The 11,092-nt window shown below is 38.5% G+C and overlaps 1 long non-coding RNA gene across 1 annotated transcript in view; it reads right to left on the reverse strand.

Annotated features, from left to right (window-relative positions):
* Positions 1-427: 427 nt before the first annotated feature.
* The window catches only part of LOC311433055, a 25,007-nt gene continuing 14,342 nt past the window's right edge, over positions 428-11,092 (reverse strand). The window contains exon 3 of the long non-coding RNA XR_014690531.1: positions 428-805. This is a non-coding gene — a long non-coding RNA (uncharacterized lncRNA). The remainder of the gene's footprint in view (positions 806-11,092) is intronic.

Below are 11,092 nucleotides of genomic sequence, written 5' to 3' on the forward strand. Positions count from 1 at the left end.
GCTGGGGTCCCCTCCACGGGCTGCAGTGTGGAACCCTGCTCCACCATGGTACACCATGGGCTGCAGGGGGACAGCCTGCTTCTCCATGGTCCTCACCACAGGCTGCAGGCTCCGGCACCTGGAGCACCTCTTCCCCTCCCTCTTCACCGACCTTGGCGTCTGCAAGGCTGTTTCTCATTCCTCCCTCTCTCCCAGCTGCTCTTCCGCAGCATTTGTTTGTTTGTTTGTTTTTGTTTCTTTTAACCTTTCTTAAATCTGGCCTCACAGAGGTGCAAACAGCGCTTCTTGGCCTGGCTGTGGCCAGCAGCGGGCCCTTCTCTAACATGGCACAGTTTCTGGATTCTTCTCGCAGAACCCACCCTGATGGCCCTCCCGCTACCAAAACCTTGCCACTAAACCCAGTACATGAGGCAAGAGAACTCGGAAATGGTTTGAAAGAGATTTATAGCAGCATGACAGAACATGGCACCTCCTAGTACAAAAAAGACAGCTCTACATGAAATGATCGGTTGGCAGATTGAAAACAAACAGAAGAATGTGCTTCTTCACACGTCAGGCACAGAGCTGTCGGTCTGGCTGCAGACATGGTAGATGCCAAAAAGCGCCTCATTGTAGAAAACACCAAAAGCTGCACGATGCAGAACTCCTTAGCGCCGACTAGAAGAAAACACCAAAAGATGGACGATAAAGCTCTCCTCAGAGGAAACGTGGTGAAGAGATCCCAAAAAGCTGAATGATGAAGAACTCCTCATGGACGACAATGAAGAATACTCCAGAAGCCGCACGCAGAAGCACTCCTCGAGGCCTGGAATGAGAAAAGAAAACACCAAATGTTAGAAGGTGAAGCACTTCTTGGAGGCTGGAAGGTGAAAACAATACCAAAAGCAGCATGATGAAGCTCTCCTCAGGGAAAACATGGTGAAGAATCCCAAAGGCTGGATGGTGCAGAACACCTCAGGGCCACAGTGAAGAAAACACCACAAGCTGCACCACGAAGCTCTCCTCAGGGGCTGAAGTGAAGAGAACCCCAAAAGCTGCACGATGAAGAACTCCTCCGGGTAAACGTAATGAAGGGAACCCCAAAAGCTGGACGATGCAGAACTCCTCAAGGGTCGCAATGAAGAAAATACCGAATGCTGCTCAACAAAGCAATCCTCAATGGCCGAAGTGAAGAGAACCAGAAAAGCTGCACGATGAAGAACTCCTCAGGACCGTAGCGAAGAACACACCAAAAGCCACACGCAGAAGCACACTTCAGGGGCCACAGGGAGAAGAAACCCCAAAAAGCTCCACAAAGCATTTCTCCTCAAGCGCCACAGTGAAGAAAACACGACAAACTGAATAGTGAAGCCCTCCTCAGGGGAAACGTGGTGTGGGGAAAACCCCCAAAAGCTGCACGATGAAGAGCTCCTCAGCGATGTAGTGAAGAAAACACCAAAAGCTGCTCAAGAAGGCACTCCTCAGAGGCTGCAGTGGAGAAACACCAAAAGCTGGATGACGAAGCTCTCCTAAAGTGGAAACGTGGATCCCAAGAAGCTGAACGATGAAGAACTCCTCATGGGCCGCAATGAAGAATACGCCAGAAGCCGCACGCAGAAGCACTCCTCAGGGCCCAGAATGAGAAAAAAAAAAAAAAAAAAAAAAAAAAAAAAAAAAAAAAAAAAACACTAAATGTTAGAAGACGAAGCATTTCTCAGGGGCTGGAAGGTGAAAACAATACCAAAAGCGGCATGATGAAGCTCAGGAGAAAACATGGTAAGGAGAACACCAAAGGCTGGATGGTGCAGAACTCCTCAGGGCCAAGTAGAAGAAAACACCACAAGCTGCACGATGAACTCCTCAGGGCCGTAGTGAAGAAAACACCAAAATATGCACAATGATGCATTCCTCCGGAGTCCCAAAGTGAAGAGAACCCCAAAAACTGCACGATGGAGAACTCCTCAGGGACCACAAGGTGAACAAAACACAGAAAGCTCCACGAAGAATTACTCCTCAAGAGCCACAGTGAAGAAAATGCAAAAAAGCTGAATGATGAAGCACTCCTCAGGGGAAACATGGTGTGAAGAACCTTGAAAGCTGCACAATGAAGGCATCCTCAGTGGAAACACAGTGAAGGAAACACAAAAAGCTGGACGCAGAAGCACTCCTCAAGTCGCAGTGAAGAAAACACCAATAGCTGCTCAAGAAAGCACTCCTCAGAGGCTGCAGTGGAGAACCACCAAAAGCTGAACGCTGCAGAACTGCTCAGGGCTGCCGTGATAAGAACACCGAAAGCTGCACGATGACACCCTCCTGTGGGGTCACACAGTGAAGACAACACCGAGAGCTGCACACAGGAGCACTCCTCAGGGGCCACAAGCAGCCCAAAGGCTGCGCCCTGCCTGTGCGCCACCATCACTGGAGTGCCACAGCCCCAGCACACCCAGCACCATGTCACCCACCCTGCCCTGTGACACCTCTGCTCCATCATAGCCAGGCGCCGCCCCATTGGCCGCCTGCCTTGGCGCCTCTGGGTGCAGCCAATAGCGAGGCCGCTGGTGCTTGTTGCTAGGCAGCATGGAGCTGTGGAAACATTGTATTAATGGAGCTGTTACTCCAATAGGTTTAACAGAAGATAGAGAAACCTAGGCGTTGTTCCTTTTCATTCCTTCTTTCTACTCTTTTATACAGGAGCAGAAGACATAACTTCACCGTGTTGACCTTCATTTTGCCTTTTTTTTTTTTTTTGAGGGCAGGCTCCCCTCTTATTCCCTTCTCCTCACAGCAGTTCTTTTCAAAACAGATTTTCATTGGTCAAACAACTTTGCAAATAAAAGCAATGGCAAACACCCAGAAACTTCCATGCCTTAATGTCTGGAGAACAAGCAACCTGAAACAGCATGGCACCTCCTGAATCATCCTTCTTTGTTGCCTCTAAACTCTTTATATTCCTGATGGCCTCATCGTTAAGAGCCTGATGTTATCATCAACCATGGGGCTTGTGGACCCCCATGGCCACACACCCACAATAAATCAATCAATCAATCAATCAATCAACAAACTGAAAGAAAAAATAAAATAAATAAATTTAAACTGTCAAAGAGGTATCTAAATGCCCTTAAATCGTATTTAATGATTCATACCAAATAATTGTATATTTGAAAAGTACTGACAGCTGATGGACCAGGAATTGTACTGAAAATAATCAGTCATCTCAGAAGTTAATGATTCATTGTCTTTTAATCAGAATGGAGATTGTTTCACTTAAAAACTTTAATATGAACTTAAGGTCACAGTTTTAGTCTGTGTCAAGATTTCAGTTGTCATCTGTCATTGCAATAAAATAGAGATTAAAATGCTAGTCATTTTTCTCAAAAACCCTCAGACAAGGGCTGAATGGTTTGGCATTTAACCCCAAACTTCTGAATGACTTTAGGGTGATAAACATGAATGCTATTTGGCTTTTTTTTTTTAATATAAGCACTTGAACAACTTGGTTATGATGGCAAAGCTGTATGACTAAAACATCTGCAGCTGTGAAGTAATAAATTGCATCTTTCAAAGCCTGTAGTTATAACAGTGAACAGAATCAGAGGAGAAGTAACTAGGTCAGGTGCTTCCAGTAACGATAAATAGTATAAATCTGTAAAGATCTATGTAAAGTTTAATCGAGCATGTTATATATGTTCGTTTGTTCATGCGCATGCTCCAGTAGGAGGGACTGGATCTCAGAAGCTAATTATAATAACCTATTTTTTTTAGAAGTAGTAATGAATATGTATTAGTCTAGGAGCATAAAAATCAGCTACTTGATGTAACTGGTGTGCGTCCTGGTGGAGCAGAGACTCCCAGTGCACCCAGCACTGTTTGCTTACCTGTATTCTTTTAATAAATTGTAAACTTTGATTATAATCCTATTTTGAAGACTGAGTCATTTATAACAAGCATTACCAAAAATAAATAAATAAAAAAAAAGTACAGCCCCTTTGCAGCCATGAAACTTGAGCCCCTTTGCAGCCATGAAACTTGAAATAAGAAAATATGAGCCTTCGACATATGGTACTTATCCTCTACACAAAATATAATATAACAAAATATGGCCTGATGCTCTATACTCAGGAGTGTTAATAAGGAGAAGAATAGAGCCTTCTCCAGTCTTTTGTTTAGGAAAGTGAGAGCCTGAAGCTAGTTTAGCTTTATTCTTTTTTCTCCAGTAAATCCAGGCCTAACTGTTTGCTAGATTGTTAGAGAGCTTTACAAAAACTTTTCAACACTTTCTCTTTACAGATTCATCTTCCTGTAATGTTTACAAAATCCAGCTAATAGCAACAATAGTAACAATCTAAATATTTGAAAACTCACACCAAAACTTGTGTATGCTGGTACAGTATTGTTGCCTGAATATACTGTTAAAATTAGTCTTCTCAAGCCTTATTTTTTCATACTGAGAGTAGGCTTTAAGCTGCATGTTAGTCTGTATGGACTGATAGCTGTATTTATGCAGTCTAGCACATACATATGGCTTTCTGCAAAGTTCTTGTCTCTGACAAAGCAAATATTGTCAGCCATATAGAAAGTTAGTTTGGTTCACAACTCTTTTCTGAGTTGGAAACTGTAGTGGCTAACAGTTCAGGAATAGTACAACGCCCTTTTTACTAGAAAGAGCCCAGCACATAACTGGACATAGTGAAAAGTGAAAACATAAATAGCGGATAATATCAAATGAATATTAAAGGAATCAGAGATAGTTTTAGTCTTGAATGCTAAGTTCTCATCCATTTTTACCTCCTGCTTTCAGTAAAATGCCACTGAGGTTGTATCACTATTGTCATTGCTATTGATGTGACCAAATGTTCACCAGTAGGATAATAATTGGTTATTTAATATAAATGAAACACTCTAACATTCAGTGTTTGATCTGACTCAGAGAGTACCTTTACCTCACACTGTTTTGCAAATGTATGCTCCATTAATGTATCCCAGGTGGCCCCTTAAAATGAAATGGGGAGGAAAACAACTGAAATGTTGATGTTACAAAATTAGAAGAAATGATAGCATTAAGCCCCCTGACCTTTCTGATGGTATTGGATGATATTTATTATCACATACAGTGTGTTATAGTTCTTATTTAAACAAAACCATTAGCTAGCAAGCAATAGAATTACAATTATTACAACAGCATATAGAATTGGAAAGTGTTTGTCTGCTTTGATTAGAATAATTTGTTCTTTCCTCAGAAATTGTATGTACTATTTATCAAGCTTGCTATTTAACATATACCTATCAACCACTTACATGTAGCACACAAAACACACAATATAAAATGCTCCACACTAAAAACTGTTAGCAAAAATTTAGTGCCCACAACAAAGTTCACCTGATCTAGTCTTTTAGCTACTTCACTCAGGAAATAGCCAAAGAAAATAGATGGGCTTCAGATTCATTCTCAATAGCCAACAGTCACAGCTTCTGTCAGTCAAAAGGAAAAAGTTGGATAGTATTGTGCTTTCTACTAACAATAATTAATTTTAAGACATATGAATTTAGGAACAGTAGTTAGAAGTCTTGTATTTCATTGCAAGTATTGCAATGCTGATCAGAAAAGAAAAGGAAACTTAAAAACCCACTTTCCAATTTAAAGGAGAGATTACAAATCCAAAACAATGTGTTGATCACACTGTCAAAGTAAATTGAGGCTTGTGAACAATGTTAATTAAACAGAAATGGCAGAAAATTAACAATTAGGCAAAGATGTATAAATCCCTGATCTTTCTCATAGGTCATATGTCAAAATAAATAAACTTTATTACTTCTTCTCGCTTATCACTCCAAACAAATACAGAGATACCATGAATTGAATTGTCAATTCTTATTTCCACTACTTATCACATCTCAGCTGTAATCTATTACCTTCATTTTTGAAGCCTCCAACATAAAAGATTTTTTTAAATCATATTTGCCATTTTGTTACAGATTTTGAAGGTTTCTATTAGATCATGTCAATGTTGCCTTATTTCCTAGCTGAATTTATGTAACAAGCAAAAACCTATATGAATTCTAGTATAAAATAAAGATACTAAACTAATCATTTAGTATTCCTCATATAAAATGGTAATAATAAAATAATAAAAAAGTGGCAAGTATCACACTTCTGTCTGAACACCTTAAACTATGAAAGTCTCATCTTTACATTCAGAAAAAAAATAAAAAAAATTAAAAAAAAAAAATCTGTACAAAAATAAGAAAAAATCACGTTCAATTTTTTTTACTAATAATCTGCCGAGTGGTTACACTGAACAAGACCAACGCTGTTGATTTTAACTATAGGAGGTTGTCCTTATCCCTCCAATAAACAAAATGATGAGAAGAACTTTTTAATGTAAAACTGTATGTCTGAGTTCTATCTAGACTGATAGTGTGTAATATATCTCACTGTAGAGGTCTGTTTGCTGGTAACATCAGCGAAATAGAATATAATGATTTTGTTTGCATTTATGACTTCAACGCAGTTTCCAGTCCCAATACCCGGCTGCATCCCTGGAAGATCATATATAGCAAGGGGTAATCTTATCTTCTGGTCTTCAGCATAAAGAGAGAGAGAATGTAAAATGTAAAAGAAGCATGTAGCACCCGTTACAGAAATGCTGTTAGCTGTGGGAATGATCGTCTCAGTAGATGGAAACATCTCTCCTGCATGTATGGTATTCTCATCCAAACAGGTGTGCCTATCACATGGTTTATTTCTGTGAATGTGATAGACTGGTATTAATAAACCATTAGCTTTCATTCTTATCATAACCTTGCTTTGATACAATTCTCTGAACTTTTACTCTTCTGTTAAATGTGCCTTCCCACAGTGATAAATTGTTTCATTTTGGTGAAGGCAGGAAAATGTTGATCATCATATGAAAGCTTGGAGGGTTTTCTTCAGAGACCTCTAAATTTTGTCAACTTTACTGCAAGGAGTAGAATCAACTGGCAAGGTAAATTGTTAATCAGTACTGTGGTGGTGGTTGCTGGCACTTACATAGTCCCATACGAGAGATTATGAACAAAATACTTCCATCTTAGTTAGGATTCAATTCTTCCTTTCTCCTAAAGATGGGAATTTGGCATTCAGATGTGTCTTGCATTTAGACCTCAGAACACTACCTGTAAAGGTTGTATTAACCTGGAGTAGGTTACTACTGCTTTTGAAACATCTTGGCTGAATGCATATATTATTTTAATCTGCAGAATACAGAACAGTCCTCACATAACTATCTAAGCTATTTCCCTGTTCTGGAGTCAAGACTGTTGAAAACCAAAGCATTAGCTAATTGAATTGCCAACTCATCATGTGGCTCATCATAAGCTTTTACCAATGCTTTTGCATCACTCCTATGTCTCATAGATCTTGGCAGTGTCATGTAAATCATGGTTTTCACTTAGTAATCAGTCAAAATAATTTCCTGTTTTACAGGTTAAATACTTTTCTTCTTTTTCTTCCTGAATTAGTCCTACATCTGAGTAGTTGGGATATTTCATGAACCACATGTTTCAAGATTGATAGTGGAACTTTATCCTTTATTGAACTTTATTGAAAGTGGATACTTTAATCATATATCTCCTAGGAAGCTGTCTTTATATGTAAAGTACTACTTGTTATTCTATTTATTATATTGCACATCTTAGGAGACTTAGCAGGAACTGAAAAAAGGATGATTAAAAATTACTTTGCATGCTATTTACTAAAACACGACCAAGACAAAGCACTCATACTTTGTAGTTGACATTTATCCAACACTGAATTTTCTGCTTTCCTCATGTATGTGGTCAGTTTAAATTCTTATATATATGTTACTTCAAACAACAGTATAACACTTAGGCTTAACCTGGTGACTTCTCTCCTCTTCATTTCTTTCTGTAAAACCTGTTGCTGATCTTGCTGTCATGTAGGAGAATGCTTCCATGGAAACACCCTCTGAACTGTATGGAGACTCCATTTGATTTAATGCATTTTTCATAACATATTTTTTTCTTCACTTTTGTGATGAATCTGTCATGTTACTGAGTATTCCATCACAGTAATGTGTGGGAGATGTATATTCTCCTATCCTTGTCACATACATTGCTTTTGTTACATATTTGCAACACCTATTGATGTGATTCCTTCAGGGTTGTTGATATGACTTTGTTATAATCCTGAGTCATAAATATGGAGTCTCTATTTGATCTTTTTATTGAGTACATACATTGCAGCTGATCCCAAACTGTTTAAAGTACCTACACAGTCACCATTGCATGGATCTGCAGAACATTATTTGCATTCACACTTAGCTAAATGCAGCACTTGAAAGATGGGAAATGAAGCACAGGTTACAGACTTTAGGACATGTAGGGAGGCAAAGAAAAAGATAAAAAGTAGTATTTAAAGTGCCAAATTTTTAGATAACCAACAGTTTTCTAGGGGACTCTGTGATTCACTGCATGCTCTGACTTGTGCTAACATATTCTTGGAGAAAATCAAAATTATATACATAAGAAAAGCACCCAGTCACCGGGTGATACAAATGTGTTTTTACTTCTCATTCATCTTTTCTCACTAAAGTCAAATAGAGAAGCTAGATGAAAGTCCAAAGTGTCTAAGTGGATGCTGGCTGCAGTGTGAATAATGGATTGATTACCCCAGTGACAGCATACTTTCTCTTTAGAACCAAATATATGAGGCTAGAAATCAGGATTTTTTTTCTGCTAACGCTTCATATGTCTACATTTGATTTACTAAGATACATACACGCTTCACAGATATGGAAGAAAAAAAACTTTCAAAAGGAAGAGATTTTGTATAGCATGTACCTATGAATATAAGGTATATTAGGACCTAGCAACTGATCAATTTGCTTTTCTTCCTCTTGCATGATAGCAGAAGTCATAGTAATCTGGTGACAGCATTTGTTCATATAACTTCTGTGGTTAGTACCACTTTTAATTTTTTTTTTAATACCACTTTTAACAGTGTGTGGGATTTGGGGGATACCAAGAAGATAGGCTTTGGTGTCAGTAAAGTTTTTTGAAGCAATTAGTTTTCAAAGACAGTGCCAGATTATAAATAAATAAAAGCAATCATGGTATTCAAGAATTTAGAAAAAAATAAAAATAAAAAAATCCCTAAGTGTACCATATAAATGTTGTGTTCACATACACAGAAACAGAAATTTGTATCAAAATTGTCATTCACATTTTAAGGTAAAAGAATCAGAACATGAAAATTTTCAAAAGGAAGTTTGCCTGTTCAACCAACTGTGCTTTTATGTGAAAAAGCTGAGAGTCACTCAAAAGCTGAGCTAAGCATTCTCGTTTCTCTACTTCAACAGTACTAAAGAATTAATTATTTTTTTCCAAATCATCTGATCAGTACAGGTAGAAGGCTCATAAAGGCAGGTAAATCATGGAGAAGTACTTTCCTACACATATCAGCACTTTCTGAAATGGTTTTGTGACCCGTTTATTAGACTTCTGCTGCATGCAGAATGGACTTTGAGGAGGTTCACATTCCATACACATTACATACACATTATATGCCTAAACAATCTTTACCCTTGTAACTAGTACCTCTTGTTCTCACTCTTTTCCTATTAGAGATTTCATACTAGTAACATCAGTTTATCCTTTCAGATTCTCTCTCTTTCTTTAGTATTTAGCAAACAGTATCTTTCCCATTGTCTGCATCCATTTGCTTTTTGGAGTAATAGTTAACCACTCTTATGTAAGCGAAAGTAATCTATTAAGAGCGTTAAAAGAAGTGTTAGCTTTGATCATGGAAAGTGGAACAAGAGTACAGAACATTAGAACATAAGGGGAATCTCCTGGTTACTGGCTGCTTATCATTGCACATCTTTTGGTAGAGTACTGCTTGACCTATATGCCTACATGTTGTATAGTGGTTGTAATGCTTGTCCACAGAAATGTGTACAAATTATGCACTTGCACTTTACTGACTTTTAAAGATACTTGCATAGTTGTAATGGATCATTTGCATTCTGCCCAGCTATTCTAGTTCTATGATGCTTATGAAGGCATGCTTCTAGACTTAAAAAAAAAAAAAATATATGCTTTAGCATTTATTAAGGACACATATCAAAAGAGATCAAAGTACCCTGAAACATGGAGGCAACACAGATCCAGACACAATCATCGCAGCTGGCTGTTATCTGTAAAATGAACTAGAGTCCAATATGAGGATTTCTGAAGTATGAGACTCTCTTTGAGACAAGACTGAGGTATAAATTCCTGGATGATCTTCTTTGTCTATCTAATGATGTCAGAGTTATAATGCTATATATAGTAATAGACATCTGACTTCGGATAACTGACCAGTAACTACACAGAAAATTTAAGTTAAGTTCTCTGACCTGACTTGAGTTTTTGCACCAGCATGAGAACAGTGAGTAGTGGAGCAGTGAAGTTTCTAGCTACAAGGAAAATGGTAGAAGTGGCTCTATCACTACTGCTACTTGAGCATTCTGCATGGGATCTCTGAGATGTGTGTACCCTTCTCTGTCTGCCCTCAGTCAGCAAAAAGTATCCTGGGAACTGTTACTAGTCAAATTCTGTCCAAGTCCAACACAGATCTAATCTGCTTTGGGCTTGGGACAGAAACATAACTGGTCTCAGAATACAAAAAGTAGTAACAGAGTCCTTGACAGCTCTTTGTGTCATGCTTCAGTACAAATGCTCTTGTTTCTTGACTTTAAAATAAACTGACAGGAAATGATCTGCTTAAAATGCCATTCATTTCTGCTGGAAATGGTGGTGCACTACTAGTCAAGTGCTTTTTCTTCTGGCTATTTCTCATCACTGAAAATCTGCAGGGAGAGTAATTAGAAAAAAAATTGTCAACACGAATGATGTTCAAGGCCCATGCTAATATCTCACTAGTCCCATCTGCTTAAGAAAACCATCCCTCCAGTAAATTCATTTTTAATTTGAAGAAGATCCCCGGTTCAGTCACACCACAGTCATTTTTAATTATGTTACTGAGACTGTGTTGTGTTTTTTTGCCCTTGTGTGTTAGTGCTCCATTTCCTCACCGGTGCTGACTCTCCTATATTCTTCATTAGGAAGACAGGGC

Source organism: Aythya ferina (genome assembly GCF_964211825.1).
Source record: "Aythya ferina genome assembly, chromosome: 2".
In the NCBI taxonomy this organism is placed as follows: Eukaryota; Metazoa; Chordata; class Aves; order Anseriformes; family Anatidae; genus Aythya; species Aythya ferina.